The sequence below is a fragment of the Anabrus simplex genome, chromosome 1, assembly GCF_040414725.1.
Source record: "Anabrus simplex isolate iqAnaSimp1 chromosome 1, ASM4041472v1, whole genome shotgun sequence".
Classification (NCBI taxonomy): Eukaryota; Metazoa; Arthropoda; class Insecta; order Orthoptera; family Tettigoniidae; genus Anabrus; species Anabrus simplex.
Genome location: NC_090265.1, coordinates 378,823,472 through 378,841,310, shown reverse-complemented (window position 1 = coordinate 378,841,310; position 17,839 = coordinate 378,823,472).

The window sequence follows — 17,839 nt, the reverse complement described above, 5'->3', positions numbered from 1 at the left end:
GCTTGGCTGTTGTGGTTAGGCGTAAATTTCAATAAAAACCATGGACATAAATTAGCATTTATGACGTAAATCCTTAAAACAAGAGTGAACTACGATATTATGTTACAACCTCATTCTGGTCATATTGTTAAACGTATTGCATCCCCAGGAGTACCGCTATAATTGTTTCGTGTAATTACTTATGCTTGCTTCAGAGATATTTAACCTAAATTTTTCTGCAGATAGGTACTACACACTTCAGTGTATAAGTTAAATCCTGGAGTCAGTATTTAGCAACAGCAAACAGCGTATAGCAAATGCTGTCACTGAACAGTTTGTAAATGTCAGATAAATATACTTCACCGTTCCAGGGACTTAGTATTCCATTGAATTTCAACGGGTTCAATCTAGTTATTATGTATTTACTAAATAAAATGTTGGTTTTCGATTCGAAACTCGTTGTCCTGTCATGAATTGTTATATGTTATATGTACTGTGGATTTTTGTTTTAAAGGGAACCATCTCTTGCTTTGCAGTGTCGACGGCTTTCGAAATGTGGGTTTATTATTATAAACAAATACATCCCGATGGGAAATATCCCCATGGCAATGCTTCCTTACAGTAATGTGATAATACAATAAAGTTAAAACGTACCTAGCCATCAACAACAACAACAGCAACAAGAGTACAACACGAAATTCCGTGGAAAGAAAATATTACAAGAAATACTACTAGTTTAACATTCTAAATCCAGCATCATCATATACAAGTTCACACACAACTTAGGTATTCCCGGTGCTTAACCCCAGAATGTTTTAGATCTCATACATAGAACGCGTCGACAAAGAGGATACTGTATATCCCGTCGAACCGGTAAAATCATGCGAAGTGATGACCCTTACAAAGCGCTAGAAAGTAAATTATTTTGATCACATCTTCCGAAACAACAAATACAGCCTGATACAGTGGATCATTGAAGGAAAGGGAGCAGGGAATCGTGAAGTCATTAATCATGCATAACTGTACGTATTTGAATGTGTAAATACAACCATGACCTATCATTTGTGAATTAATGAGTATGGAGGAAAAAAAAACCGTGAGAACTCACGAGCGAAATTGTCACGTATTATAACGCTAGCCTATGAATGAATCGCTCAATTCTGACTCCATATCCTCATTCTCAACATTAGCTACATTACAAATGTTTACACTAGTAGAGACATCGCATTCCTAAAAGTTACGAGAGTCTTGAGGCTGCCAGTTCACAAGGGAAGGGTAAGAAATGGCATGTTTAAACCTATAAAAATTAATGAAACGAAGTATTAGCAATAAATTCTGGATAATCAAGTTGATATAAGAATTATGACCCAGGTTAGTGTAAAGAAAAACGGATCCCCATATATGCGTTTTATTCGATCATGGGGTATTTGAAAATGCTCAAACACTCCGATTTCATGTCAGTACATTGAAGTTTTGACATTTGCACGGAGATGGAATGTTTGACAATTACACGGAACGCCAAACATTTCAGGAAATTTCTAAGCATGGGTATGTGACTGACATCTACACAGAGGCTCAAGGAGGGTTGGAATGAGGAAGTAGGGAAAGGGAAGGCCCACCCGTTAAAAAGTTAGATAGATAGATAAATAGATAGATGAACGCCTGTAGAGTTCATTGCTACCGATGATACCTGGTGGCAACTAGTGTTCCGTGTTGAACTGGTAATAATTTTATTCTGCAGCTGTGCAGTTCACCAAAATCACCAAAGGGATTTAAAAGGGGCATCTGTATATTATAAGAAATACTACTAGTTTAACATTCTAAATCCAGCATAATCATATATAAATTCACACACAACTTAGGTATTCCCAGTGCTTAACCCCAGAATGTTTTAGATCTCATACATAGAACTTTGCTGGCGGGGCCTAGTGTTTACAGTGCACTATGTCTTCTGGTATGGGCTAGAGCAATTTTGTTACTTTCATTGATCTGTCTCAGCTTTATCCTTGGCTTTGACAAAATGAAAATGACTGAGGTATGAGTGATGCTAGTAATACCATTCCTTATGCAGCCAGTCCCTGCTATGAATGGTGTGAAAATATTGCTCATAGGGTCAGTTGGTGCATGCATTACAGTGGGCTTGGCAGACTGATGTGTAATAGCAACTTCTGGCTCGGTGAGGAAAGCAACGGGAAACTACCTCACTCCTCATTTCCCTAGTATGCCACTTCAGTGATGCCTAGGCCATCTATGACAGCTGACGGCGGATCTGTTGAGGATCCAACCAGCCTTCGGGCTGAGGACTAAACATACATACACCGATAAAGATCGACTGACTTACTGGCGATGCGTAGACTTCAAGAAAAGTATATTTACAGGAAGAATAACTAGAAAAAGCAAGTCATGTTTGCATTCCGGATGAAATGGTGAATGAAGTGAAATATGTCTAGTAAAAAAAACGTGCTAGGGAAACAGAGAGTATGATTTCGACAATTTACACTAAAGAGGTGTGCCAGCTCTTCAATCGGGGCTATGCCCTTGTGACATTACTGCCATTATTCAGGAGTGCTACACAATCATTACACCGCATCCGACAGAAAAAAATGGGACCTACAAAAGTCCCGATCGATTATGAAGCAGGAAAACCACATAGTCACGAACTACTGTGGAAAATTCCTACTTGAAGACATCAGGAGGCCTAAACTAAAGAATATTAGTGTTTGCCGGCGATAAAGTAATGTCTTCTTCATCAATTTATTGCTCTTTCTTCGTTGACGGAGCCATCAACAGTTCAATCAAGTTGGGCAGCTATTTGTCATCTAAGCAGATCTTGGAAGTTCTTGGGAAGAAACTGACAAGATTCGAGCTATCTACGCACTGTTACCAAACAAGGAACAGGAAACATATGATATTTTCTTCAAATCTGGTAAAAACAACGTTCCGGAATGAGACTCCGTGACACTTATTACGGAATTCGAAATCGACATCTTCCAATCAGCTACAATGCCGTTTCCTGAAGCAGAGATTTTTGTTGTAACTGTCATTTTAATTAGTATCTAAGGAAGAAATTACGAGATTCTGGCCTTGTTACTGCTGCCCCCTATTTATCCGGTCTAGCTCAGCGAGCATACGAGAGATCCCAAGGTGAACCGTTCGTTTGCTAGCTGTCCCGATTTTAGAGGCATTTAAAGGACAAGGGTTGACGACGACACGAAAGAAAAAATTTTAAAACATGCTTAACATTTATTTTAAGATATGCACAAAGGAAAATCAATATTGAACAAAAATCGTCTCTTGATAGACGTTGCCTGAATGACTCACGCATTTACAAGTTCAAAAATAATGTGCGTTTTACAAAATACAATTTCTGGATTTTTGAAGACGATTACGTATCTGGAATATTCTGCAAGAAAAAGTAAAATAATAAAATTAGCCATACGTTGTGGCTGTGCAAAATTAAATAAATTGAGGAACCTCCTTCCTATCCTTGGATAATTGGCCTATCCTAATAAACTATGTCATAGATATTCATTTCAGTGTTATTAAACATAATGCCAGCTGCATTACATCGCAAAAGAACTACATGTCCAACTTTATACACGTGGTGGATGACCATGCTATCCATAAACCTAATTTGTACAGTATATTACAGAGAAAAAATATGTCTATGTTTTTCGACGATTTTCTAGGCGTATTTGATATCATAATGAATGTTCTTTAAATAAATATAGTCTGTCAATTGACTCAAGCTTGGTTAACAAACTCAAATTAATATTTTAGTCATAAACATTCTTAAAAAAATTAATATTTGAATATCTGAGTTGACTATGACTTTAAATAAGCCTTACAAGACGATAATTACATTTAAATTACAGTATTATATTTTTCTTTGCTGGTACTTGCTCATTTTTAGAAAATTGATCGATCGATCAGTTCAATTAATTGACTTAAATAAAAGAATTAGTCCTGTCACTAATCTTTGCCTTAAGAAATAAACAAGAAATCCTCAATAAAAGAACCAAAGGACTGACAACACCGGAATAATCTGGTACACCGCGATGAACACGAGGTCAGATTAGGAACCACATTTCAAATAAATTACACTGAAAATTATTTCTAACTACAATCCCATTCGTTTCGTGCACTCAGGATACTCGAAATTAATTTGCAAGGTTAGGCTTTATTTTAGTCATGAATTTTATGTGGAAATGAGGTTGGACTGCATTGACTGATGACCTATTAAATTCTATACTTCCAACAACTGACGTGTGATTTGTGATTGAACATGAACTATCGCTTAATTGAAGCTTCCTCTAACATTACAACGACGATATATTGCAGAATCATTTATATCATTCAGAAGACTGGGTAGAAACAGTAAATATGCACAATACCTGGGTTAAAATTGACTCTACTCTATCACGTGGTCATTGAAAATTATATTATTATTATTATTATTATCATTCATGTGCTATAAAACTCTTCATCGCGTGCTCCAACTTCAAATCTACCTGTACCTGGGTAAGAATGAAAGCATTTCAAAGCTACTCTAACTAATAGAACTACAATTCTACTGAGGAAGATAGTTAAATTTTCTAAATGAATGGACAGATAATATACATAAAAGTGTACTTATTTTATGATAGAACTCGATTCCCGTAACTAATGCTTCAAAAAACTGTACATTTGCCCGCAGGCGTACCATTTTCTGGGTAAATATTTTTACAGCTTAGCACAACTTCATTTTGATCCACATGAGCAAATCTATTTTCATTTATCACTCACGACCTTTGTGTCTGCATTTAACCCGATCTTAAATTACCTTATTAATTTTATTATTATTATTACTGTTAATATTAAATCTACCATAGACGTCTGAGATACACTCTACTGGAAGATGACACAATTGCGACATCGCGTGACAATGCAGTGAATGAAGCACAACCTAGAATTTATCCCACAATGTTTCATGAATTTCATAAATGATCCTTTAAATTCTCATTTATCCGGGAGGGCAATAAATTATTACATTTTTATTTTTAGAGAATACACTGGGGTGGTAACATTTCAGAAGACAAATTACCGTACTTCTAATCTAATAGAACCCAGTACGCACACGTTCACTTTCTTATCTACCTGTACCTGGGTAAGAATGAAAGTATTTGAAAACAACTATAACTAATAGAATTACAATTCTACTGAAGAAGATCGTTACATTTTCTAAGTGGATGGACAGATAATGTTCATGAAAGTGTACTCATTTTTAATGATGAAACTCGATTCTCTTCTGTGGTCTGCTAAGTTTATTGCCCCTCATGTCCTTCCTTTTGATGCGGCAGGGCTTACATGTTTATTGCAACATGTTTGCTTTTGGCGATGATTCCAACGCTGATCGAAGTGGTCCTCTTGTAATTAAAGATGGCATTCATGAGGCTGGTAAAGTCGTTCGATCCTTGGTCTGTCGTCCTCTTCCGTATAATTTTAGTGTAAGATGAAAGTAAAAAACGAGAATTAAGACAAATTCTCGTCAGACCAGAATAAATATTTTACGTCTCAAGCGAAACTTAACTTGGCTCTCTCCATAATGAATAGTTCAAGTTTATGTGGAATTAAAGGGAAGATTTGAACAGATTATCCAGGGTTAAATATCATTGAAGTTTGGAGGCGTGGCTCTTATGAACATTACGATTGGCGTTTTTACGTACTACGCATTTGGTTCACATAAATGGTTCACTTTGCTTCAGAGAATGTACCAAAATCGTGCACACTCGGTAGTCACAAATTCATCCTTGAACAGTGACAAGCATATCACGCGATATCGCACACACTATAGTGCCTACGGTGGAAATAAAATTAAAGCACGATGACTACTCGAACTCGCCACAACACCTGGCTGAAAAAAATTCCGAATCTGTCCCCACTAACATCTTCAAAATAACACATAACGTAGGAATAACACCGGCTATTAGAAAACACTTAGTTATATACACGGAGGACACAATTATGACGAGGACACTGAGTACAGAGAAAGTGAAGAAATTCGACTTCGCATTCAGTGACGCAGTAAGCTCGTTATTCTTCTCTTGTGCCCAAGAGAGAGGGTTCAATCCCGGCTAAGGGTGTTCAAACAGCACAAGTCCTTATCGTTGCCTTCAACACGGACAGCACTGTGACACCGTAAAACATTTTGAAAGGTGTAACATTTGATGGGACGTTAAGGAAGTATCATTGTTAATGTCTAGTAGCTCTTTGTGTGGCTAAACATCCATCCAATATAAACCCCGAAACAACATTTCTAATTGGAATCCTGACATCTACAGGCCACAGTTTAAAATAACAAATCCCTAATGGGTTTTATAGGAGGTAGATCAGTAAGAACAGCCGTTGGACAAAGACTAACCAAACGCTAACGTCTCTTCTTTTTCTGGGTAATTTATTTATAGCAATGCAAGAAGCGCGTTTTGCCTTTCTCCCTTCCCCTTTCCTTTTTGCTCTCTTGGATGGCCGCAAACGAGCTAGTCTGCATGCTAATGTGTGTGCGATCTTAAATTTAAGCATAAAGGAATAGTTGGTTGGTTCGTTTCTTTCTTTCTAGTCTGGTTTAATATTACATTTTAATAACGAAGCTACTAAAAGCAAAAGGGGCATGGTTATTAGCAGGAAATTAAAATACAAATGGGAAGAAGAATATCTAGCTTTTTGAAGTGAAAGAAATGTATGTGTTTCTTCCCCCGGAATGCATTTCTAAATTCTTTCATTCCATGAAATGCCTGTTTGAATATACTTTTTGTCCCAAGAATTCATACTGATCTTCTAATTGCTGAAGATAGTTCTCAAACCGAAATTCTTTACACTATAGTTGTGAACGTAAATGATTTCTCCATACGAACACCTGAAGTACTGCTGCAAATGTTAATGTTTCATGAGTTGTTCTACGAAGGTAAATATTTGAAGACAAAACTGTTTGTTCTACGAACTAACCATTTACGAGTCTGGAATACTTTTAAATCCTCAGTGCTGGTTAAAGTAATTTGGTGAACAGAATTTAGTTTTTAATTCTTCTTGTTTCGTTCTGCCTCTTGTTTATCGCCCGTACAACGATACACATTCTTTCATGATTCATTGAGTAATCACACATACTTTTCTACCTTGTTGCAGTTATACGTAACTTCATTAATGTAACTCATAACTAGTGGTTTGTTTATTCATTTTTACGAATTAAATGAAGTATACTGTTATGTATTTGGAATTCAGAATTAAGGGGAGTTGGAAACCAAAAATTTTTTATAAAATACTTTTCCTAAATGTTACCTCATTGAATTACTTGGACTCTGCTGATTAAAATGGCGCATAATTTATTTTAATGCGACACATGGAAGCATTCTAAAAAATATTTAAAAATATCAATGCATAAGTGTAAAATTGGGCAACTCAGACATCTTTATTTTTGAAAATATAAATCTCTGGAACCCTTTAATCTATAAGGCTGTGGTTTTCACTGTTCTATTCCTGAATGTTATGCGCAGAGGTTTCCGGCACTGCCATAACAAACATTTCAACAGTTTCGATTAAATAGAGTTGCATTTTAGGCGCTGTTGTGGGTAAATGTGTGAGTGAACAGTCTGTTTTACTTTGAAATCATATTCTGAAAAATGACTCTTTTCCCGCATGTTTGATCCATTATCTCAGAAACTACACTGGATAGGGAGTTCATTGTTTGCAGAGAGTCACCTTGTTCCATGGTACAGCTACTGAACCAGATAAAAGTACTTCACGTGTACAGTTTCTCATTTACATATATTTTAATGACATTTTTAAACTGGTTCAGTACTTATAAAAAAGGGAGTAAATATAAGCAGGAAAAATATCAAAGCTCTAAACTTAATACTTCCTGAGATAACGGGGCATCTTTTCTGTCAAATTAACATCATCAAGATAGGGCTCCCCTTAACGGATAAAATACTGTCCTCGGGGCAAAGTGAACCAAAGCGTTTGACATAGTAGCCACTAGCTGTTTCACTCTTCTTTCTGATCTTACTCCTACCACATTTGAGGGGCTCTAGAACGAACTAGTCAACTGTTTTCACATTACAGTGCCATTTATAATGCCAGACTGAGTAGTTTATGCGGTAGAATGCTGACTTCCTGAGCCTAAGTAGGGATGTTCGATTTTGGCTCAGTCCGATGGTATGTGAAGGTGCTCAAATATGTTAGCTTCATGTCCGTAGATTTATCGGTACGTAATGAAACTCCAACAGGACAACATTCCCTAACTGCGGCATATCTGAAAACAGAAAAAGTAGTTATCAGGACGTAAAATAATAATAATAATAATAATAATAATAATAATAATAATAATAATAATACCGGGTGAGTTGGCCGTGCGGTTGGGGGCGCGAAGCTGAGAGCTTGCATCCTGGAGATAGTGGGTTCGAATCACACTGTCGGCAGCCCTGAAGATGGTTTCCCGTGGTTTCCCATTTTCACACCAGGCAAATGCTTAAACTGTACCTTAATTAAGGCCACGGCCGCTTCCTTCCATCTCCTAGTACTTTCCTGTCTCATCGTCACCATAAGATCTATCTGTGTCGGTGCGACGTACAGCCACTAGCAAGAAAAAAATAATGTTACAGGTTTTAAATCCAACTAACTACTTCTGGATTCCAGAATTTTACCCACCAGGAATTGTTTTACGTGCCGTTAAATCTATCAAAACGAAGCTGGCGTACATGAACACCTTGAAATACCACCGGATTAAAAGCTGTATGGAACCCGCCAATCTCAGCTCAGAGAGCTCAGTGTAATTCCAACAAGGTATTAACAACGTAATTTCTTAATAATCCAGATGCGTCTAATGTCCTTTACTTGTAGGTTAACCTTCCTTTCCAAGTTTTCTGTCCAGCCCGATTTGCTCCCAAAATTCCCCAAAAGCTACTACGATGATGAACATTGGTCTCACGTTAGTTATATTTTAGCAATGAGGTCTTAATTTCCACTTCAATTTACGCTTAGGAAGCCAAACCCTTGTTGTGCATGTTATATCGATCCTGCGGTGCTCTGATACATCGCAAATACACAGAATTCTCTGAGTAATTAAGAGCGAGCTCTAACGCAGTAAAATTAATCTTCATAGCAAATTGCTAAAGTAACCTGGATTACCGCTCTTATAGTTATAGAGTACATCCTTTTACAACATCTAGAACATATGCAACTTTCCCAACACAACCGTAGTGCGAACAAGAAGACGCCTGGATGAGGATGAGGATGAAAAAACTTGTGTTTTATCATATTCGTGTGAAGACAGAAATCGCCTATACGACGTCAGGTTGAAAGGCCTGCACCAGAGGCCACACGTAAGTATGCGGAGAAAAGATACCATTTATGTCATGAACTACATGCTAACTCATTAGTCCACACAGTAACAAATAGCATATTTGGAATTACGCACAAATGTGCAAGTACAATTTATGGAATTCAGTCTTTACTGTAATCGACTATCGATCTGACTCTCTTGATGCAAACAGTTATATGATAATTGTCACAGTATTTTCCGAATAATAAACACAAGCACTTAATATTGGGCTCATAAAATTTCTTATTAGTACACCATTTATGATGAAAGCCATGAATTTCGAGTCTTGTCAAAACGGATTTTAATGATTGCTTTTCGTTCGTCCATCTCCTGTCAATCATTGCGTCAGTAGCGTAGAAGTCTTGAGGAATGTATTCCCTTTTTTGTTTTCTTCTCTAGATCACTTTAGTTGCAAGATTAGTAGCAGGTAGTGGCAAATTCAGCCGTAGATATTCTAAATAGAATTGTTTTCTTGCCAGTTCATAAACAAGACAAGAAGGTGCTGTTTATGAGACTCCCAACATCCTTTTCCAGTATGCTGCTTTTATTTCTTCCAGTGTAGTTAAATCATTTAAAGATAGTTTTTCCCAAATTAATTCTATGCCGTATTACAAGATATTAGAATCTTTCCGTATTGACGGTTTTCACTTTGCAAAGGTGAAAAAATGAGAATATCCTCCTAATTCAATACATCAAATATTCCATCATTAGACGGAGTAATCAAATTCAAACATGTTTTGGCTCGTTTGAGTCGTCTTCAGTGAAAAAGGTGGGGGGGGGGGGTGAAATAATTTACATAATACAAGCTAAAAAGTGCCAAAAACACAATGAAGGAACACATGAAAAAATAAGAGAGCCTAGACGGAAACGAAATTAGCACAATATAAAATATTTACATCACCATGTGGAACAAAAAAAACAACTCACTGCGACAAAATTGAGTGAAACAGGGGTTAGTGCAAAATATAATTGAAACTAAAAACTGTGTTAACCTAATAAGAAAAGAAATTAAAACAAATGGTACAGATGAAATGAACAATAAGTTCACATAGTGAGGTTGCAGACCTCTTAGTATACAAAATATTGGTCTTGTAACACTACAAAACAGGATGAAATCACTGTCGAAAATTCAGGCAGAAAATCTTTCATTGTAGAAACCCATCACATCGAATTGACTAGGAGGAGAGCGGGAGCCTGTGACAAGGAAAAACATCGATGAAATTTAAAGCTTTTAAAACAGCAGCATTCTCAACATCATCTCAATCTAGCGGTCCCATTATTGATTATCGTTTCATAATGTTGGCTGGTTGGTTTGCCTTATTGTAAAGGGTCATTGTAAAAGCTCAAGCTTTCTACACACCCATTCCACACTTTTTACTTATCAGCCCAAGTTTCTCACACAACTTCGTTTTTTTTTTCATTACAGATTGGAACGTCATTGACGATTTCCCATGCATCTGTCATCTCCCTAATCCAGCTTCTCAATTTTATGTCGCGGCCCATCCACGGTATTCTTAAGGCATACAGGACTGAGACCATCTGGACCAGTAGGTTTATTTTCTGGCAGGGAGGAAAGTAAAGAATAGACTTCTGACTCAGGTGGAAAGATTACTGAGACTATGAGAAGGAAGAAAATCAATACACGGAAAATCTGGGAACTGAACAGGTGCAACAAAATTAGACGCAAAGTAATCGTTGAAAATTTCCGGTCTATTACTACCACTGGCTAAATAATCACCCCAAGTCACTGTGTATGGCACACGCTTTGTATTTTTCCTGTTGTTTTTCCGAGACCAGAATTTCTTGCTATTAATTCTCACTTCTACGCAGGCACAGTTTATGTAGTCAAGTTAATCCCGTTTTAGAAGTTGTTTATGGTTTCTGGGAAGGTCAGAAACAGAACAATTAAGGACTCGTTGGGTCTCTTTGTGAAACCCCATTTGTCTGGGTAATCTATCGTGACCCAGTTACTCCATTCCTTTTTTCCGAAATGTTGAAAGTCAAAATGTTTTTAAGAGCTGATGTGATTTTATTTCCTCCTTTGTCATGGCATCCAGTTTTTATAAAATTTTCATTCTGTTGATTAGATCGAATGCTTTGGTGTATTCAATGAAAACCGTATGAAACTTTCCTTTCGGATGTCTCAGAGCTTGATCAATGTCATTTAAAAGATGGCCTATGGCTTGTATTATTGGTCGCCCTTCTCTGAATCCAAACTGTTCGTCAGGAATTAGTGGATCTATTATCTTCGTGAGTCTCTCAGTGAGTAATTTTGAGTAGATATTAAAAATAATGTATTCCAGAACTATTCCACGATACGAATTTGGATCCTTACCATCACCTTTTTCTTTATAGAGTACTTTTATTACTGATTTTCTCCATTCCTCTGGAATCTCACTTGTGGTTAAACATTTGTTGAATAGTTCTGTCCAAATTTCGATTAGTACCTCATTATAAATCGTATCTGGGCCTGTAGATTTATTGTCTTTTGTCTTCTTTATTTCCGTTTCTATTTAGTTTGCAGTGAATAAGGAGATCATCACTATCTCAAATGATTGCCTTGTATCGGGTAGAGTACCTGTTTGTCCGGAATTCAATATCCTTGTGAAATGATCCTCCCACTTGTTCATCGGGACCTCACCAGGTGTTGTAATTGGTCTTCTTTTAAGAGCAATGAAGGGGTCCTAGCGGGCTTCCTCTTCCTCTTTATCCGGGAGAGAGTAGGTTCGAATCCCACTATCGGCAGCCCTGAAGATGGTTTTCCGTGGTTTCCCATTTTCACACGTCGCACCGACACAGATAGGTCTTACGGCGACGATTGGACAGGGCTAGGAGTGGTAAGGAAGCGGCCGTAGCCTTAATTAAGGTACAGCCCCAGCATTTGCCTGGTGTGAAAATGGGAAACCACGGAAAACCATTTTCAGGGCTGCCGACAGTGGGGTTCGAACCTACTATCTCCCGAATACTGGATACTGGCCGCACTTTAGCGACTGCAGCTATCGAGCTCGGTAAATGGAATTACTATTCTAAAATATTTTAAGTGATTTTTTGATTTTCGTTTATCACAGTCTTGTGTGTCAACGCCGTTTTTTTAAAAAAAGTTACGGATTTAGTGAGCTGTTGTTTCTCTGTGCAATTTTCCTATATAAATTCAGATTTCAGTATACTGTCATCGTTGCTGGTTCCTGTTATTTTTAAAAGGTTTCCTTTGTGTATTGATCCATGGTTCTCCGTTTTGCCCCAAATATTGTTGTTCTGTATTCTCAGTTCCATTTTGAGCTCCCTCGGTGGAGATAAGGAAATGCTCAATTTCATTTTGTACTTTCTGGGCGTGGACAGGGAAGCTAAAATTTCCTTTCAAATCGAGGCGTTTCTCTAGTTGTTGTGTACCGCATGCTTTGTCAAGGTTTCTTTCGAGTTCCTCCTGTTTCATGAATTTTTAATATTCTCATCATCCTTCTCCCTTCCTTCCTCGGAATTAAATTCATTAAACACGATATGAATTCTCCCCACATAGAGTGCAGTAATGTACTAGCTGTTACGTTTCAAAATAATGCTCAGTAATGAATGCCTTCTGGTAATAAATCTCTTAATTTTCACCGTTTTCAAACTTAAAGAAATGAGAGTAATGAAAATCATAGTAAAACTGAAAAATATAAAGAGTAGAGATTTGTTGTGAAAAATGTAAGCCTTATTCCTGTATATAATTGTCTGTCAACAGTTTTGAAACAAACTTCCTATTCTTGTGTTGTGCGTCCGAAGGCAGTTTTAATACCCGCTGTCATATCATCTGAAGATCTGGTTGATGTGTGAAAAGATTGGAGGCAACTTTGAAATGATATACTGAGTGATATGATTTTGCTAATAAAGCAGGTAAATCAAAACTAGTAGGTCAGTGGAAAATTAAGTATTAAACTAGTTAATCCCAACGTTGGGTATGGCAGTATTAAGTGATTCAGATGAGAGCGATGCTAGTCATATTATTTCCCTATTCAAACAATTCCTTTGTTGACCGGAGTGAAGATATGGTTTGTAAAGTTGGTTAGGTCATTTGTTCGTGTGGGTTTGGTACTGTAGATTGATATTGACCTACATTGGAACCTTACGGATCTCTGTCAATGTGGAAAGCTGAAAGTGTCGTTCAAATCTTCAATTTATTTATCATTTAACATTCTACTTCAATTAAAATATTGCAATCAGGTCATATTGTCTGGCTCCGACGCTAAGTAGTCAGTGTGTTGGCCAGCGATCCAAGGGGTACCGAGTTTTATTCCTCACCGTGTCCGGGATTTAGCCTTCATTGGTTAATTTCTCTGACTCGAAGGCCGGATGTGTGTGCCGTTCTCAACAATGAAATTCATCCATTCGGGCCATACACTATTTTTTTTATCAAATTCTCTCGATTCTGCAATGAATTTTAATAATAATAATAATAATAATAAAGTGAAGATTTAAACGACAGCTTCAGCTTTTCACATTGACATTAGGTTTCACTATAGGCCAATATCAATCTATCAAGCCTACACGTGTAAATAAACTAACCAACTTCCTTTCCTGAACTAGCTACTCAACAAATCAACTACATCCATGAATGCTCAGTTAAAATTGTCCTCATCTCCTACACCAAAACTCACTTCATTTCTAACGTAATACATGCTCCACCACATCTTCTGACACCCACGGTAGAATCTTGAAAGAGGAAAGGTTCAAATATCTTGGTGAATGTATTGAATCCAACAATTCTGAGAAGTTCGCCATGTTAACACGTGACAAGAAGTTTGAAACAGTCTTCCGCTTCACTCAAAGCATATATAACAAAAATCTAACTTTCTGCAAAAATTAGGCATTATCAAACTGTAATTAGACCTGCAGCATTGTATGCAGCAGAATGTTTGACAGTTCAAACACATAACCTGCTTGAAAAATGTGCAATTAAGGAAAGGTGGATTATCCGAAAAATTGCTGGTCCCGACCTCAAAGATGGTGTTTACAGACTTCGGAGCATCTTATTAATATTTACCCACACCGAAAAGATATCAGGCGTAATGCGGAATGGAAGGATAACCTTTTACACGACTCTTCAGATTGCCAGCTGAAAGAATCTGTAAACGTTCTCAAAATGATTAATCATTGGTTGGTAGAGACCGATGAGGATCTTTTAAAGTATAGAATCACAGAAAAAAACATTCAACTGCGAGAACCACTGAAACACAAACTTAGATTCATCAAGAAGTCCGAACTCGACTGAAGCATGTCCATTATGGTGTATAGAAGAAAGGCCACTCCGAAAGTATGGAAACCTGGTGGGTCCGCAAGAAGACAAAGAGTTGAAATCTCATGACACTTACTGGCCCTATCGAAGAAGGAGAAGAAGAAGAAGAAGAAGAAAAGTTACTAGTAGAACAACATGGCCTCATTTAACATTTACCAGCAAGCACTTCAATTTGACGCTATGTAAGCGGTCTGCGTATCAATTTTGATATTTAGTTTTGCTCTGGCAGATGGCAGACTGACCAGAACTTTATTGGGAAATCCATTGCTGAGTACACAGTTAATTTTAAATAAGCACCGCATATGTCACCAGAGATCTTTTGAATGCTCACTCCGTACGATATGGTGTGCCGAATATTATTTTTATTTTGTTTTTCAAAGATCCGACTAACAATCCCATGTTTGAACTCGTGATTTTGGAATAGGAGGACGGTACTGATCCATTTATAAAGTTATTGAAATTCTACGCACTCCTAGTAAGAATGGATGACAAACGACTGACCAAGAAGATCTTCAAATATATTATAGGGTTAAAGGCAGCTTCCAAGTGAGTAGAAGAGGTCAAGAGGGATTCAGGAGAAGCTGGAATTACGTTGCAGATGATCCACAAAAGAAGAGATTTCAGAAGAATCGACTGTAAAATCATTTGAAAAGAAACCACTAAAACGGAGGTCCGAACTAAACATTTCCGAGGAGGAGAGAAAGATGAGAAGCGAATGAATGAAGAGGTTTTGGGAAGAGAAGAGAAGAAAGGCCCAGAAGCCTTAAGTTCTGTGCAGTCCATAGTTGGCCAAATACGAAAAAAAAGGGGATTATGAACAGGGATGTCATAAAATCTGAAATAGCCTCATTTACTTTCCAACTACTGTATTCTGCTCAAGTGAGTGTGGATATACATGAGGTACCTGGCCAGGTACCGTTCACCTGTGAGATTTTGGACTACCTACTCCCGATTGTATAGTCCTCTTAAAGTTCATAAATTTCAAAAGCAATCGATGTACAAGGGTATTTACTCTTGTATTTTCTAATTTGACTCCATCCCCCAATAAAAGTCTTGGACTACATTCTCGCCCAGATATATAAAAATACACTAAGGGAGAGAGAGAATTTATCACGTTATTTACCCTGCAGTACAATTTATGCTCATGAACATTCCGTCAGCGCTGGATACTCATCGGATTAAATCAATGCAAACCTGGTCGAAGAACAGAACTGGCTCACAGAGCCGTCACTGATTCCCTGCGGACCGCACTGGGATAAATAAAAGAAACAAAACATAATCGACACCGTCAAGCTTTTATCTTCTTTGCTTTGATTTTGTTTTGTTTTTCTTGTTTTATTTCAACAGCTCCTCTCCGTTGGATACATCGGCACTTTCTGTTTTTATTTTCAATCCCCCCCTTTTTTGAGCTGCGTTTGACTCCTTCAGATCTTTTTTCCCTTCTGTTATCATGACGAGATTAGGATGAAATATTACAGTTCCTTCACATACACTTTCATCACCACTTCTTGTTTGTTCGTATTCAGAGTATTTGGAAAACTGTACACGTCAGAGAGAGAAAGAAAGAGCAAGAAAAAGAAGTGTCCGATTCGCACATTAGGTCGAGCAGAACACGACGAGCTCTTCAAGTATAACTTGATGCTCTCCTTCATAACGACGAGCACAATCACAACAGGAGAGCCATATTCTCTGTTTCCACGTTAGGTGGCAATATTTCTCTTCCAAGTGTTTTAACGTCGCCCGAATCAGCTGGATCTTTTGACTATGAAGGGATAGGAAAGCACTTAGACTGAGAAGGAAAAGGCAGTTGTCAATATTTAAGATTCATCCCAAACATTTGTCTCCGAAAATAGGAAATCAAGGAAAACCATCTTCAGGATGCCGACAGTGTAGTTCGAACCCACTATCTTACAGTTACGTGTAGTAACATCGCTCGATGATGGCAATATTGAAGTTATTTCGAGATGATCATCTTCCATTCTGAGCCAGAGTTTAAAATAACACACACTAGGTGTGCCGTCCACTAACACACGCCACGATAAATTCGATCAGGACAAATAAAATGAGAATAGGAACCAATCTTCTGACTCACAATTTTCATCCAGATCATGTGGGACAAAGTACATAATGTCACTTCAGATGAGATCTGCGAACGGTAAACTGCCTCAAAAAGGGCCATCAACATGACAGATACGTTACGAAGCTCAGCTTTCCGTTGCCTAAATGTTGTAAAATGTCAAGAACCGCCATAGACCAGAGGTCGAATTCTTTACACGAATACAATTCCTCCTTCATGCCTATCGTCGTTAGAAATAAAACATTTATAATGGAATTGAAACCAAGCCGATGACAGAAGAATCTTCCAGTTGGTAAATTATGGTTTAAAAACTGCATTACATTACTTGCCTCAGGTATGGCTGACAATTGCGGGTTGATTCTTGTCATCATTTTAATTGCTCTGATCCCCTTTATTACAGCCTTTGACTATTGGACGGTATTTCTCTACATCTTGTACAGTGAATTCTCTTCATCGGTCATCTTTCTTTAGAGGCTTTGATCGGTCATGTTTCTTTAGAGGTTTACACTATAGCTTTGATCGGTCATGTTTCTTTAGAGGCTTACACTATAGCTTTGATCGGTCATCTTTCTTTAGAGGTTTACACTATAGCTTTGATCGGTCATGTTTCTTTAGAGGTTTACACTATAGCTTTGATCGGTCATGTTTCTTTAGAGGTTTACACTATAGCTTTGATCGGTCATGTTTCTTTAGAGGTTTACACTATAGCTTTGATCGGTCATGTTTCTTTAGAGGCTTACACTATAGCTTTGATCGGTCATCTTTCTTTAGAGGTTTACACTATAGCTTTGATCGGTCATGTTTCTTTAGAGGTTTACACTATAGCTTTGATCGGTCATCTTTCTTTAGAGGTTTACACTATAGCTTTGATCGGTCATGTTTCTTTAGAGGTTTACACTATAGCTTTGATCGGTCATGTTTCTTTAGAGGTTTACACTATAGCTTTGATCGGTCATCTTTCTTTAGAGGTTTACACTATAGCTTTGATCGGTCATGTTTCTTTAGAGGTTTACACTATAGCTTTGATCGGTCATGTTTCTTTAGAGGTTTACACTATAGCTTTGATCGGTCATGTTTCTTTAGAGGTTTACACTATAGCTTTGATCGGTCATGTTTCTTTAGAGGCTTACACTATAGCTTTGATCGGTCATCTTTCTTT